This window comes from Coregonus lavaretus, assembly GCF_964263955.1.
Source record: "Coregonus lavaretus genome assembly, contig: HAP1_SCAFFOLD_317, whole genome shotgun sequence".
NCBI lineage: Eukaryota > Metazoa > Chordata > Actinopteri > Salmoniformes > Salmonidae > Coregonus > Coregonus lavaretus.
In genome coordinates, this window is record NW_028167105.1 from 17,924 (window position 1) to 35,421 (window position 17,498).

At 40.4% G+C, this 17,498-nt stretch overlaps 1 pseudogene across 1 annotated transcript; it reads left to right on the plus strand.

Moving 5' to 3' along the window:
- Nucleotides 1–7,976: 7,976 nt before the first annotated feature.
- LOC311113869 lies at nt 7,977–13,928 on the plus strand (annotated as a pseudogene). The gene is made up of 4 exons: nt 7,977–8,641; nt 12,606–12,789; nt 12,922–13,043; nt 13,185–13,928. The product of its transcript is annotated as an uncharacterized misc_RNA (transcript).
- The last annotated feature ends 3,570 nt before the right edge of the window (nt 13,929–17,498 follow it).

Consider the following 17,498-nt stretch of genomic DNA (forward strand, 5'->3'; position numbering starts at 1 on the left):
ACTTACAGTGGGGAAAAAAAGTATTTAGTCAGCCACCAATTGTGCAAGTTCTCCCACTTAAAAAGATGAGAGAGGCATGTAATTTTCATCATAGGTACACGTCAACTATGACAGACAAATTGAGAATTGTTTTTCCAGAAAATCACATTGTAGGGTTTTTAATTAATTTATTTGCAAATTATGGTGGAAAATAAGTATTTGGTCACAAACAAGCTAGATTTCTGGCTCTCACAGACCTGTAACTTCTTCTTTAAGAGGCTCCTCTGTCCTCCACTCGTTACCTGTATTAATGGCACCTGTTTGAACTTGTTATCAGTATAAAAGACACCTGTCCACAACCTCAAACAGTCACACTCCAAACTCCACTATGGCCAAGACCAAAGAGCTGTCAAAGGACACCAGAAACAAAATTGTAGACCTGCACCAGGCTGGGAAGACTGAATCTGCAATAGGTAAGCAGCTTGGTTTGAAGAAATCAACTGTGGGAGCAATTATTAGGAAATGGAAGACATACAAGACCACTGATAATCTCCCTCGATATGGGGCTCCACGCAAGATCTCACCCCGTGGGGTCAAAATGATCACAAGAACGGTGAGCAAAAATCCCAGAACCACACGGGGGGACCTGGTGAATGACCTGCAGAGAGCTGGGACCAAAGTAACAAAGCCTACCATCAGTAACACACTACGCCGCCAGGGACTCAAATCCTGCAGTGCAGACGTGTCGCCCTGCTTAAGCCAGTACATGTCCAGGCCCGTCTGAAGTTTGCTAGAGTGCATTTGGATGATCCAGAAGAGGATTGGGAGAATGTCATATGGTCAGATGAAACCAAAATATAACTTTTTGGTAAAAACTCAACTCGTCGTGTTTGGAGGACAAAGAATGCTAGGTTGCATCCAAAGAACACCATACCTACTGTGAAGCATGGGGGTGGAAACATCATGCTTTGGGGCTGTTTTTCTTTAAAGGGACCAGGACGACTGATCCGTGTACAGGAAAGAATGAATGGGGCCATGTATCGTGAGATTTTGAGTGAAAACCTCCTTCCATCAGCAAGGGCATTGAAGATGAAACGTGGCTGGGTCTTTCAATGATGACAATGATCCCAAACACACCGTCAGGCAACGAAGGAGTGGCTTCGTAAGAAGCATTTCAAGGTCCTGGAGTGGCCTAGCCAGTCTCCAGATCTCAACCCCATAGAAAATCTTTGGAGGGAGTTGAAAGTCTGTGTTGCCCAGCAACAGCCCCAAAACATCACTGCTCTAGAGGAGATATGCATGGAGGAATGGGCCAAAATACCAGCAACAGTGTGTGAAAACCTTGTGAAGACTTACAGAAAACGTTTGACCTGTGTCATTGCCAACAAAGGGTATATAACAAAGTATTGAGAAACTTTTGTTATTGACCAAATACTTATTTTCCACCATCATTTGCAAATAAATTCATAAAAAATCCTACAATGTGATTTTCTGGATTTTCTTTCCTCAATTTGTCTGTCATAGTTGACGTGTACCTATGATGAAAATTACAGGCCTCTCTCATCTTTTTAAGTGGGAGAACATGCACAATTGGTGGCTGACTAAATACTTTTTTCCCCCACTGTATTTGGCTTGCCTTAACAAAGGGGTTGAATACTTATTGACTCAAGACATTTCAGCTTTTCATTTTGTACTGATTTGTTTAAAAAAACACACACAAAAAACATAGATCCACTTTGACATTATGGGATATTGTGTGAAGGCCAGTGACACAACATCTCAATTGAATCCATATTAAATTCAGGCTGTAACACAACAAAATGTGGAACAAGTGGAGGGGTGTGAATACTTTCTGAAGGCGCTGTATCCAGGTAAGCATTGACAGATTCCATTAGATATTGATGATCAAAAAGGAACACAAATGATGAAGGGAAAAAATAATAAAAAGCTTGAAGTCAGTCATGACAAATAACCAGTTGGTAGTTTTATTTCTGAGGTTGAGAGACAAGCACACTGGTTGTTCATTCTGTTGGTATAGTTTCTAGCCAAGCACACTGGTTGTTCATTCTGTTGGTATAGTTTCTAGCCAAGCACACTGGTTGATCAATTGATAATGATGGTAAAACAGGTCCCAGTTGATATTGATGGTAAAACTAACTCAAAAAGGGCACTAAAATGATCAGGGTGAAATAAACGGTAAATCCAAAGGTATAAATCCAGAAGTGAAAAGGTATAAATCATGCTATGAAGAACTGTTGAAAACTGTGTTTTTAGTCATCTTCCAATAGCAGACTGCTATCACCTGTTCTAATCACTGTTCAACTGAAGACCCATCTTAACTTAACCCCTTATGTACCATTCTAGACCCATCTTAACTTAACCCCTTATGTACCATTCTAGACCCATCTTAACTTAACCCCTTATGTACCATTCTAGACCCATCTTAACTTAACCCCTTATGTACCATTCTAGACCCATCTTAACTTAACCCCTTATGTACCATTCTAGCCCCATCTTAACTTAACCCCTTATGTACCATTCTAGCTCCATCTTAACTTAACCCCTTATGTCACATTCTAGTAGCAAACCAACAATTGGCCACTAGGTGTCATTATAGTAATTAAAGCGATTCCATATAAATAAACATGTTCCATATATTTATATTCAGTCGTAAATCACCAAAATAAGTTCTATACATATTTTATTTTACATACAAACCAAATGCTAGGCTGGAAGCATGGGGTGATAATGTCTATATTATTCTTTCTAGTGGAGATTAGTTTATTAATTGCCTGGCAGGGCTGTCGGACAGTGGATGTGTAGGAATAATTCAAATGGAACTGTTAACAGGCATTACCCAGGATTAAGGTGAAAACTAACAGCTATCAACCAATCAGCATCCAGGATCCACATTTTGTTAAATAATGAGGGATCTAGTCTGGATTCAACCTCATAGGAAAACAGTTTCATCATGGAGGTTTCATTCAGGTCTCTCTGTTTAACTAAATACTCTGTTTAACTAAATACTCTGTTTAACTAAATACTCTGTTTAACTAAATACTCTGTTTAACTAAATACTCTGTTTTGTCTTTGGCAGGAGAGAGACCAGACTCTCCCTCTGAGAGCGGGAAGAGTCCTTCAGGGGAACCAGACCCAGAGACGTCCAATCCAGCGATGCGACACCACTGCTCCCAGTGTAGTATGGGTTTTAAGTGGTTATGGAAGCTAAAAGAGCATGAAAGGAAACACACAGGAGAAAAGCCCTTCCAATGCTCCCAGTGTGGAAAGAGATTCTCACGATCACATGACCTAAAATCACATGAGAGGACACACACAGGGGAAAAACCACACAATTGCTCCCAGTGTGGAAAGCTTTTTTCCCGTTTAGATAACCTGAACAAACATAAGAGGATACACTCTGGAGAGAAGCCTTACTCCTGTTCCCATTGTGGAAAGAATTTTAGGTCGTCAGATAAACGGAAGGCGCATGAGAGGACGCACACAGGCGAGAAACCTTACCATTGCTCCCTGTGTGGAAAGGATTATACCAAGTTAGGGAACCTGAAAGATCATGAGAAGAAACACACAGGAGAAAAGCCTTACCACTGCTCCAAGTGTGGAAAGAGATTTTCAACATCATCAGACCTAATAAGGCATGCGCGGACACATACAGGGGAGAAATCTTACCGTTGCTCACAGTGTGGAATTAGTTTTTTACGATCACATGACCTAAAATCACATGAGAGGACACACACAGGGGAAAAACCACACAGTTGCTCCCAGTGTGGAAAGTGTTTTTTGCATTTAGGGAACCTGAACAAACATAAGAAAATACACTTTTGAAAAATTAACAAAAAAATATGAAAATGAAATATTTACACAACAAACATAATATAAAAAGACTAAAGAATAACAAAAGAAAATAAACGACTAAAAAGCTCCCTGAGGAAAAGCAAAGCTAAAATGGTGTGTCTTAAAATCTCTTTTAAATATGTTCACAGTTTCGTTCCCCCTCAGGTTCTCTGGCTATTCCAGAGGCTGGGGGCATAGTAACTAAAGGCTGCCTCTCCATGCCTCTTGGTCCTAGGCTTTGGGATAGTTAAAAGGCCAGTGCCAGAGGACCTGAGGGACCTACTGGGTACATAACTCAAAAGCATTTCTGACGTGTATTGGGGAGCACAATCGTGGATTGATTTAAAAACCAATAGAATAATCTTTAAATTAATTCTAAAACTCACAGGCAGCCAGTGAGACCTTAAAACCCGGTGTAGTGTGTGCCCTCCGTCTGGTCTTGGTCAGTACCCGTGCTGCAGCATTCTGTATGTTTTGCAGTTGACCAATGGCTTTCTTGGGTAGACCAGACAGGAGAGCATTACAGTCGTCAAGCCTGCTTGTAATAAAAGCATGGATGAGTCTCTCTGTATCAGCCTGAGAGAGAAACGGCCGCACCTTGGCAATGTTTCTCAGGTGGTAAAAAGCTATTTTGGTCACATTCCTAATGTGTGATTCAAAATTGAGTTCAGAAACTAAAATAACCTGGTGTTTTTATGCCTGTGAATTAACATGTGGTTAGATTCTCTGTGCTTTGGCTCCAACAATAATTACCTCAGTCTTGTCTTGATTTAGCTGGAGGAAGTTGTGAACCATCCAAGTATTTAAATCAGTCATACAGTCTAATCATTTATCAGTTGAGCTAAAATCCTCTGGAGACACAGAAATGTAAAGTTGTGTATCGTCTGAGTAGCAGTGAAAATCAATGCTGTGCTTTCTGATAACGCTGCCAAGGGGTAACATACAGTGGGGGAAAAAAGTATTTAGTCAGCCACCAATTGTGCAAGTTCTCCCACTTAAAAAGATGAGAGAGGCCTGTAATTTTCATCATAGGTACACGTCAACTATGACAGACAAATTGAGAAAAAAAATCTAGAAAATCACATTGTAGGATTTTTAATGAATTTATTTGCAAATTATGGTGGAAAATAACATATGATGCAAGAGAGAAAGAGACAAGAAAGAAGTCAAGACGACTAGCTTGATTAAGTCTCCTACATGTATATCTCACTAGGTCGGGGTTTTTTAGTTTCCAAATATCCACTATTTCTAATGTGTAAATAATATTTGTGATTTCCTTAAGGGCACGTGATGATAATTTGTAGTGATTTCCTTTACGGTCCATTGAGGTACTTAACATTGTTTTATAGTGTCCCACCATAATGATTGGATCGTTTGTTGCCCTGTAAATTAAAACATTATTTATAAATATTTTCAAACAAGTATGGATCATCATGATTTGAACCATATAGATGAATGAGCCAAATCTGTTTTTCATCCACTTCCTTGCGAATCATTCCTGACTGTTTGCACATTCGGATCGACATTTTTGATAATTAATATCATCAGACCTTTTGAGTTCCTTTGTCCATGACAGAACATTATTTAACCGCCCCATTCCTTTTTCCCACGCAACTTCATCTAAGGATGTAGAGTGAGTTTCCTGTAAACACTATATGTTATATTCCTTTTCTTTTAGCTACATGAAGATTGATCTTCTTTTCTTGTAATCTGCTAAGCCATTACAATTATAACTGGCTATACTTATTTCACCCCTTACTATAACTAGATACTATTCTCAGTCTAAATCTACCACAATTTGTGCTTGTAAAGTTACTGCCGTAAGAGGTATTATGATGGTCAAAAAAATAGAGATTTCCAAATGTCTGATGTTTAGAATTCAAGAAACAGCTTCTAGCAACATTTTGTTTGATTCCCTGTTTGCCCGTTTGCCTGTGAGCCCAATAAATAAATAACCCGGACAATTTGCATGGTTGAGTGTCTATGTGTGTAACATGGAGTTAGTATAGCCTTAATATTCAGGATGATAACTGTAATCCATATCGTATCGACATCATAGTTGCACCATAGCTACATTAAACATCATTTTCATAGAAAAAAAACCCCCACATCCAAGCATTTCCATATTAATTGACGTTTCACGTGATCATGAAAGAGACATTGCATTACTATAGAGACGGCTTCACTACAGTACCAATGTATCCCGTACAAGATGTTATTATTCCCCAACGTCCCTGTTCTGATATCTAAACATAGATAAACATGTAGACAGACATACAAAAGATAGACAAACAGAAAACATATTAAATTATAGAAACGTTCTCAACAATAGAGAGAGAGGGGGAGAGGAGAGAGAGAGAAAAGAGAGAATAGAGAGAAAGAGAGAGAGGGAGACTGAGAGAAGAGAGAGAGAGAAGAGAGAGAGAGACAAAGAGAGAGAGTGACAGAGAGAGAGAGAGAAAGAGAGAAAAGAGAGAGAGAGAGAAGAGAGAGAAAGAGGGAGAGAAGAGATAGAGAGAGAGGGAGAGCGGGAGAGAAGAGAAGAGAGAGACGGAGAGAGGAGAGAGAAAGAGAGAGATCAAGCGTGTGTGCGCTTATCAACTTCATAGTGTTCAGATATTGACAGTAGTTTTTTCCGTAACGTTAAATTTAGTAGAACCATGGTGTTATGGAGTTGTGTCTCCGTTTATAAAGAGTGTGTCCACAATGAGAACGGCTCTGTTGCCTCTGGATACGGTTGACTGGTTTTGGAAAGTTGGGACTGGCAAAATTTGGTTTATGGTAGAACAATCTCTGCAGCACTCCACCAATCAGGCCTTTATGGTAGAGTGGCCAGACGGAAGCCATTCCTCAGTAAAAGGCACATGACAGCCCGCTTGGAGTTTGCCAAAAGGCACCTAAAGGACTCTCAGACCATGAGAAACAAGATTCTCTGGTCTGATGAAACCAAGATTTAACTATTTGGCCTGAATGCCAAGCTTCACGTCTGGAGGAAACCAGGCACCATCCTTACGGTGAAGCACGGTGGTGGCAGCATCATGCTGTGGGGATGTTTTTCAGTGGCAGGGACTGAGAGACTAGTCAGGATCGAGGCAAAGGTGAACGGAGCAAAGTACAGAGAGATTGTTGATGAAAACCTGCTCCAGAGCGCTTAGGACCTCAGACTGGGGTGAAGGTTCCCCTTCCAACAGGACAACGACCCTAAGCACACAGCCAAGACAACGCAGTAGTGGCTTCAGGACAGGTCTCTGAATGTCCTTGAGTGGCCCAGCCAGAGCCCGGACTTGAACCTGATCGAACATCTCTGGAGAGATCTTTGTTGAAGCACCTTTGGCAGCGATTACAGCCTCGAGTCTTCTTGGGTATGACGCTACAAGCTTGGCACACCTGTATTTGGGGAGTTTCTCACATTCTTCTCTGCAGATCCTCTCAAGCTCTGTCAGGTTGGATGGGGAGAGTCGCTGCACAGCTGTTTTCAGGTCTCTCCAGAGATGTTAGATCGGGTTAATTTCTGGGCTCTGGCTGAGCCATTCAAATACATTCAGAGACTTGTCCAAAACAGTTTGGACCTACTCAGTACTGGTACACCATGTAGGAGCAGTTTGGACCTACTCAGTACTGGTACACCATGTAGGAGCAGTTTGGACCTACTCAGTACTGGTACACCATGTAGGAGCAGTTTGGACCTACTCAGTACTGTTACACCGTGTAGGAGCAGGTTGGACCTACTCAGTACTGGTACACCATGTAGGAGCAGGTTGGACCTACTCAGTACTGGTACACCATGTAGGAGCAGGTTGGACCTACTCAGTACTGGTACACCATGTAGGAGCAGGTTGGACCTACTCAGTACTGTTACACCGTGTAGGAGCAGGTTGGACCTAGCTGCCTTAGTATGGTAGGTTGTTTTAAATTCTCACTCATTAAAGATATTCATTAATCAACACATGCTTCTCTTTGTACGTCTCAATATAATATTATTTAATGAAATAAATGAAAAATCAACTTTTTGTCTCAAAATAAAATGAACATTTCCCTTGACTGTGTTACCCTCCCCACCCAGCAGATGGCGATGTGCCTGTTTCAGGCGATGCTGCCAGTGTGACGTATAATCTAGTGGACGGGACGCTTCTTCAACAACAACAGCTAGTCAATCACCTCCGTAGCTTCATAGCCAAAAAAACATTGAAGCTCTTTAAACGCTTTCGGTGTATATTAGCCACTGTGTTTTAAACACACTTGTCGTATCTACTAGCTAGTTACCCCATTTAATTTAATATTTACGTTGTTGTTAGTCAGCTAGCTGGCTGGGTAAATTAGCAGTAGCCTAGTCACTAATGCTAACTAGCTATCTAGCTAACATCCCCGACCATGAGCTCACTAAGCTACTCTCCTCCTGCTAAAGAAGAGGAGGTCTGCTGGACGGAGAAAGAAGCTCTGGGGCTGAACATTGTCGTGAAAGAGGAGAAGGAAGAGGAGGATGTTACAGTAAAAAAAGAAGTAGATGTTGAGGCTGTTACCGTGAAAGAAGAAGAGAAAGACGTTACATTGACCGAAGATGAAGAAGCTTTTAGAGTGAAAGAGGAGGAGGATGTCACAGTGAAAGAAGAGGGAGACGCGTTCAGAGTGAAAGAGGAGGAGGATGTTACAGTGAAAGAAGAGGGAGACGCGTTCAGAGTGAAAGAGGAGGAGGGGGAGATGACTGTCGCAGTGAAAGAAGAGGAAAACATTTTTGAAATAAAGGAAGAGGGGGAGATTACTGTCACATTGGAAGAAGAAGAAGAAGAGACTGGAGATCTGATTAACAACAGTGAGTAATATATTAAAAACAGGAGCACAAACTCTGCAGTTGTTGAACCGATGTGTGGTTTTAAAGGGCCATTCTAATGAAGGTCTACCCTTTAATAGGTTGTTCTGTAGGAATTGTTAAATCTACAAAGAGTGGGGGGCGGCCAACAAAACGTTAATGGATCAAATGCTTCACATTATATATTTCACTACCTTTGTAAACATCTGAATATCTCTTTCTGTAGTGCTTTACTCAGTGTCTGTGCTTGACATCACATAAAAGCATAAAACAACTCGTGTGTGACTTCAAATGATGAAGTGGACAGAATAATAATAATATGCCATTTAGCAGACGCTTTTATCCAAAGCGATTTACAGTCATGCGTGCATACATTTTTTTGTGTATGGGTGGTCCCGGGGATTGAACCCACTACCTTGGCGTTACAAGCGCTGTGCTCTACCAGCTGAGCTACAGAGGACCACAGAATCAAGACAAAGAAGGATAATTTTGATCTGGATTAAAATGATTAAAAAATAATTACTACAGGTTATTTAAAATCCTTAAGAGTTTATTGACGCACCCGTGCGTCAATCTAAGTAACATAATAAAAAATAATCTCCATCAAAATCCGTCAGTTGAAGCTAGAGACATTGAGACGCAGCATGGGCTGAGTCTTAATCCACCCCATCTGCCTGTTGGCCTTCCGCAACTGCGGTGGAAGGTGCCCGAGCTACAGCGGTGTTTGTCAGACCATGATACATCCCGAAAATCGATCTTCTCACGGAAACGTCTGTAGCGTCCGAACGGTTTGGCCTAAAAAACTATTATGGAGAAGGGACTATTTTCTTCCGTTTTGCTCCACAACCCCCTCGTCTGAAGGTAACCCGTACAAACAAATGGAAGTAAGGGGTTAAATATGTGTCCAAATATATTTCCTGAGTTTTCTTATATCTCCTAGATATGGGACAGACAGTGGATGAATCAAAATGACCCTCCATCGTTAAGACAGAGGATGAATCAAATGACCCTCCATCGTTAAGACAGTGGATGAATCAAATGACCCTCCATGGTTAAGACGGTGGATGAATCAAATGACCCTCCATCGTTAAGACAGTGGATGAATCAAATGACCCTCCATCGTTAAGACAGTGGATAAATCAAATGCATTATTATCTAAATATTGAACAAAATGTGGGCTACAGAGAGAAAAATAATTGTTCAATTTGAAGCCATATGGCATAAAATATTACAAGCACTGGAGATATTCAAAGGATGAGGAAGGAGAGAAAATCAGATTGTGAGACAGACAGGATGGGTGGATATGGTGGGAACATGTGGGTCTGAGCAGGTGGGATGTCAATGTTTGTAGTAAATGTTTAGTTGTCAAATGTCTTTGTCTAAGTATGTCGTTGTAGTCAGAAAAAGACAATCTTTCAAAAACATACAGTATATATTTTAAAAAATAGAGAGATATTCACGGGTCCAAAAGACAGTTCGAAATTTATTTAGCCAACGAAAGAATTTCTACAAAATGAAACAAAACATACATAAAGAACTGGTTTAGATTCTTAAATAGACCTACAATAACAATAATAATAATAAAACTAATCATAAATACGAAAATAAATAATACGAATTTGAGAAATTGCATCAAACCTGAATAGCGAGTTGAACAAAGTTTTCTCATCTATAATCAGCTAAAACGTTTCTAAGAATGGAAAAATCTGTCGATGTGCCCTTGAGCAAGGCACTTAACCCTAATTGCTCCTGTAAGTCGCTCTGGATAAAAGCGTCTGCTAAATGACAAAAAAATTAATAATACAAAAAATAAAACATTCCCCTTGTAGACTTCTTTTCACTCCTCCTCTAACTGTCGTTTAGTTAAATGAAAAAGGCCTCCATCTTCGCAATGAACAGTAACCTAGGCCAAGGCTCCGTTCACTCGCTCCCTCTCTCTCCTCAGCAGCAGGCGCACGTGACGTGAGCAGCTGTACGTTTTATGGTGTTGCAATGGTCTGACACAGATAACAAGCTCCAGGCGGTCATCAGGAGGGGTCCAGTCGGTAAATACATTTTAATTGCACATACCCCAGACTCGTGGCAATTATATCAGATCCAAGACAAAAGTCAGAATTTAGGACCCGGATCCCGGGTCGGATCTAGGAATTCCGGGTCTGTTAGACCCGTGCAGAACTCTAGCACCAACTCCTCTGTAAAGTACAAATGAACAATAAAAGGGGACATGAATAGCCATGCTAGCCCAATGACGACATGTAGAGAGAAAAGTACAGCCACTAGCTAGCATGTACAGCATTCACAAATCAACAGATACAAAGTTAATGACTGACAGGAATACATATCACAATATCATGGTGGGAAACCATTATAAAACACTGGCAGTAATATCAGGAATGGAACTATTCAGATTCTGGAACTATTCGGATTCTGGAACTATTCAGATTCTGGAACTATACAGATTCTGGAACTATACAGATTCTGGAACTATACAGATTCTGGAACTATACAGATTCTGGAACTATACAGATTCTGGAACTATTCAGATTCTGGAACTATACAGATTCTGGAACTATACAGATTCTGGAACTATACAGATTCTGGAACTATACAGATTCTGGAACTATACAGATTCTGGAACTATTCAGATTCTGGAACTATTTAGATTCTGGGGAATTATATCAAATGAAATTCAACACGTGGACTGTTTGAACGTATTTCTGAAGTCTCCAATAAAACAAAAATTTCAATTTATTATAATCAAAATATCAAGGGTAGCCCCATCTTAACTTAACCCCTTATGTACCATTCTAGCCCCGTAGAGCACGGCGCTTGTAACGCCAAGGTAGTGGGTTCGATCCCCGAGACCACCCATACACAAAAATGTATACACGCATGACTGTAAGTCGCTTTGGATAAAAGTGTCTGCTAAATGGCATATTATTATTATTATTATTATTATCTTACCTTAACCCCTTATGTACCATTCTAGCCCCATCTTAAATTAACCCCTTATGTACCATTCTAGACCCATCTTAACTTAACCCCTTATGTACCATTCTAGACCCATCTTAACTTAACCCCTTATGTACCATTCTAGACCCATCTTAACTTAACCCCTTATGTACCATTCTAGACCCATCTGAACTTAACCCCTTATGTACCATTCTAGACCCATCTTAACCCTGTATGTACCATTCTAGACCCATCTTAACTTAACCCCTTATGTACCATTCTAGACCCATCTTAACTTAACCCCTTATGTACCATTCTAGACCCATCTTAACCCCTTATGTACCATTCTAGACCCATCTTAACCCCTTATGTACCATTCTAGACCCATCTTAACTTAACCCCTTATGTACCATTCTAGACCCACCTTAACCCCTTATGTACCATTCTAGACCCATCTTAACCCCTTATGTACCATTCTAGCCCCATCTTATCTTAACCCCTTATGTACCATTCTAGCCCCATCTTAACTTAACCCCTTATGTACCATTCTAGCTCCATCTTAACTTAACCCCTTATGTACCATTCTAGCCCCATCTTAACTTAACCCCTTATGTACCATTCTATCTAGCCCCATCTTAACTTAATAGCCCCATCTTAACTTAACCCATCTTAACTTAACCCATTATGTACCATTCTAGCCCCATCTTAACTTAACCCCTTATGTACCATTCTAGCCCCATCTTATCTTAACCCCTTATGTACCATTCTAGACCCATCTTAACTTAACCCCTTATGTACCATTCTAGACCCATCTTAACTTAACCCCTTATGTACCATTCTAGACCCATCTTACAGGGATTACCCGTGAATCATGACTATCAACCAATCAGCATCCAGGATCCACATTTACGGTTTTATAATGAGGGATCTAGTCTGGATTAAACCTCATAGGAAGAAGAGCAGGAGATTTCATTTAGATATCTCTCTGTTTAACTAAATACTCTGTCTTTGGCAGGAGAGCGACCAGACTCTTACTCTGACAGACGCAAGAAGAGTTCTTCGGGGGAACCAGACCCAGAGACGGCCAAACCAGTGAGACGACACCACTGCTCCCAGTGTAGTTTGAGTTTTAAGTGGTTATGGAAGCTTATACAGCATGAGGGGACACACACATGGGAGAAACCACACCCCTGCTCCCAGTGTGGAAAGAGATTTACCCTGTTAGGGAACCTGAAAAAGCATAAAGGAATACACACAGGAGAAAAGCCTTTCCAATGTTCCCAGTGTGGAAAGAGATTTTCACGATCAGAGCACCTTAAATCACATGGTAGGACACACACTGGGGAGAAACCACACCACTGCTCCCAGTGTGGAAAGAGATTTACCCAGTTAGGGAGCCTGAAAAAGCATAAAGGAATACACACAGGAGAAAAGCCTTTCCAATGTTCCCAGTGTGGAAAGAGATTTTCAGGTTTACAGCACCTAAAATCACATGAGAGGACGCACACAGGGGAGAAACCACACCATTGTGCCCTGTGTGGAAAGGATTTTACCCAGTTAGGGAATCTAAAAAAACATGAGATGAAACACACAGGCGAAAAGCCTTTTCAATGTTCCCAGTGTGGAAAAAGATTTTCACGATCACAGGAACTAAAATCACATGAGAGGACACACACGGGGGATAAACCACACCACTGCTCTCATTGTGGAAAGGGTTTTACCCAGTTAGGGAGCCTGAACAAACATAAGAGAATACACTCTGGAGAAAAGCCTTACCACTGCGCCCAGTGTGGAAAGCGTTTTACCCAGTTAGGGAGCCTGAACAACCATAAAATAATACACACAGAAGAAAAGCCTTTCCAATGTTCCCAGTGTGGAAAGAGATTTTCACGATCACATGACCTAAAATCACATGAGAGGACGCACACAGGGGAGAAACCGCACCACTGCTCCCATTGTGAAAAGAGTTTTACCCAGTTAGGAAGCCTGAACAAACATAAGAAGAGAATACACTCTGGAGAGAAATCTTAACATACTTTCCTGGACAGAGGACCTTAAATCACATGACAGAATAGAGAGGCTGTGTTCTGACTTATTTATTTATTTTTAAATGAAATCATATTTTTTATGATATTGTCCCCTGTAGCCTAGTTGGTAGAGCATGGCGCTTGCAACGCCAAGGTTGTGGGTTCTTTTCCCACGGGGGGGCCAGTATGAAAATGTATTGACTCACTAACTGTAAGGCTCTGGATAAGAGCATCTGCTAAAATGTAAAAAATATGAAATCTTACTCAGAAATAGGCTTACTTTTGTTTGAGTTTCTTCCTCTCGAGACATGATCACGTCTAAAATCAAATTACAATTTTAAAAAGTTTAATTTGGATTGATGGAATACAAGTACTGTATGAACCCTCAGATGTTCATTATATGATTTTGATATTTAAAACATGTAAATGATTAAATTGATGAATACAATGTGTATTTCTTGATTTTAACCTTGAAACCTCTTTCATTTATTTATTGTGTTTCATTGACTTCATTTGTGTTCTAGTTTTCAAGCTAAAGATGGATGGAAACTACTGTGTTCTGACTTATGTTTTTTATTTTTAGTAATGAAATCATGTTTATATGAAAAATAGGCTTTTACTTTTGTTTTAGTTTCCTCTCAAGAATGTCTAAAATCAATTTACTATTTTTATTAATAATTTGGATTGATAGAATACGAGTACTGTATGAACCGTCAGATGGTCATTATATGATTTTGATATTTAAAAATTAAAATAATAAAATAGATTAGTAGAATGTGTATTTCTTGATTTTAAACCTTGAAATCTCATGAATGTAGTTGTTGCGTTTCATTGAGTTAATTTGTGTAGTCTTCTCTTCAAGCTAAAGGTGTATGAAAATGTGATGACGTTGTTCTGAAGAACACTCACTACCTCATGAATGTAGTCTTCTCTTCAAGCTAAAGGTGTATGAACATGTGATGACGTTGTTCTGAAGAACACTCACTACCTCATGAATGTAGTCTTCTCTTCAAGCTAAAGGTGTATGAACATGTGATGACGTTGTTCTGAAGAACACTCACTACCTCATGAATGTAGTCTTCTCTTCAAGCTAAAGGTGTATGTAAATTTTATTACGTTGTTCTGAAGGACACTCACTACCTCATGAATGTTCCCAAATGTATTATTACATCATGTCAGAGGTGCTGATTGTATAAAGCATTTTATTAATGCAACTTATTTTTTTATTTAAATCTGAAAATAAATAGCATGTTGATCGCCATTAGTGAATGTTCATTATATATATATATATATATATATATATATTATTATTATATTATATACATCTATGTATTGTTACAGTGGCTTGCGAAAGTATTCACCCCCCCTTGGCATTTTTCCTTTTTTTTTTTGCCTTACAACCTGGAATACAAATTGATTTTGGGGGGGGGGGGTTGTATCATTTGACTTACACAACATGCCTACCACTTTGAAGATGCAAAATACGTTTTGGGGTGAAACAAACAAGAAATAAGACAAAAGATTCTCGATTGGATTGAGGTCTGGGCTTTGACTAGGCCATTCCAAGTCATTTAAATGTTTCCCCTTAAACCACTCGAGTGTTGCTTTAGCAGTATGCTTAGGGTCATTGTCCTGCTGGAAGGTGAACCTCCGTCCCAGTCTCAAATCTCTAGAAGACTGAAACAGGTTTCCCTCAAGAATGTCCCTGTATTTAGCGCCATTCATCATTCCTTCAATTCTGACCAGTTTCCCAGTCCCTGCCAATGAAAAACATGAATGGATGGTGTTTTCGGGGTGATGAGAGGTGTTGGGTTTGCGCCAGACATATCGTTTTCCTTGATGGACAAAAACCTCAATTTTAGTGTCATCTGACCAGAGTACCTTCTTCCATATGTTTGGCGAGTCTCCCACATGTCTTTTGGCGAACACCAAACGTGTTTGCTTATTTTCTTCTTTAAGCAATGGCTTTTTTCTGGCCACTCTTCCGTAAAGCCCAGCTCTTGGAGTGTACTGCTTAAAGTGGTCCTATGGACAGATACTCTAGTCTCCGCTGTGGAGCTTTGCAGCTCCTTCAGGGTTATCTTTGGTCTCTTTGTTACCTCTCTGATTAATGCCCTCCTTGCCTGGTCCGTGAGTTTTGGTGGGCGGCCCTCTCTTGGCAGGTTTGTTGTGGTGCCATATTCTTTCAATTTTTTAATAACGGATTTAATGGTGCTCCGTGGGATGTTCAAAGTTTCAGATTTTTTTTATAACCCAACCCTGATCTGTACTTCTCCACAACTTTGTCCCTGACCTGTTTGGAGAGCTCCTTGGTCTTCATGGTGCTGCTTGCTAGGTGGTGCCCCTTGCTTAGTGGTGTTGCAGACTCTGGGCCCTTTCAGAACAGGTGTATATATACTGAGATCATGTGACAGATCATGTGACACTTAGATTGCACACAGGTGGACTTTATTTAACTAATTATGTGACTTATGAAGGTAATTGGTTGCACCAGATCTTATTTAGGGGCTTCATAGCAAAGGGGGTGAATAAATATGCACACACCACTTTTCCGTTATTTATTTGTTATAATTATTTGAAACAAGTTATATTTTTCATTCCACTTTACCAATTTGGACTATTTTGTGTATGTCCATTACATGAAATCCAAATAAAAATCCATTTAAATTACAAGTTGTAATTCAACAAAATAGGAAAAACGCCAACGGGGATGAATAATTTTGCAAGGCACTGTACGTGTTAGACCTAAATGCTTATTATCTGTCTGTTTGACTGAATTAATCAGAAATTGCCTAAATGCAGATGTGTAGTAGATGTTAAGTTTGTTTTAAATTCTCACTCATTAAAAATGTTCACTAATCAACACATGCTTCTCTTTATACATCTCAATATAATATTGTTGTTGCTACTTAGTTAAATGGAGAAAAAAACTAAACAGTATTGTCCCATCGCTGCAACTCCCATACGGACTCGGGAGAGGCGAAGGTCGAGAGCCATGCGTCCTCCGAAACACGACCCCCCGCCAAGCCGCACTGCTTCTTGACACACTGCTCGCTTAACCCGGAAGCCAGCCGCACCAATGTTTCAGAGGAAACGCCATACAACTGGCGACCATGTCAGCATGCATGCGCCCGGGCCCGCCACAGGAGTCGCTAGAGCGCGATGGGACAAGGACATCCCGGCAGGCCTAATCCGGACGACGCTGGGCCAATTGTGCGCCGCGTCATGGTTCTCCCGGTCGCGGACGGCTGCGACACAGCCCCGGGATCGAACCCGGGTCTGTAGTGACGCCTCAAGCACTGCGATGCAGTGCCTTACAACGCTGCACTGGAAATTAATAACTTTTCCATCAACTTCCGGGTCAGTAGCTTCAGCCCAACATCACTCACACACACACACACACACACACCAACTGGCACTCACAAGTGCCTGAATGATTTATTGCCACAATTGCTTCATATACACATAAAACCTGCATCACAGACATAGAAAACGCAGGAGACTCTTTACAGTTCACACCTGGGTCTCACACATTATGGAAAATATAAAATACTTACAAATATCTGAGGTGAGCTTGATACCAAAAGAGGCAATCTGCAGTTGCTACATCCATTTGTGGACTTATAAATGAATGATATATACCCATTTCATTCTTGAAGAATATAATTTATAAATGCCTCATGAGCTTAGTTCAACTGTCGTACCCCGTCAGCACCCAAAATATAAGCTTGTTTTATACCAATGTTTGGAAACAAAGTAAATGTAAACAAACACTGTAAAACCTTAAAACGTGGTTAAAACCAATCATTGTGATATCATGGATGGTCAATCCTTACATCTGTCTATGAATTTGAGTGGTTACATTTCTCCAGGGTTGTCCC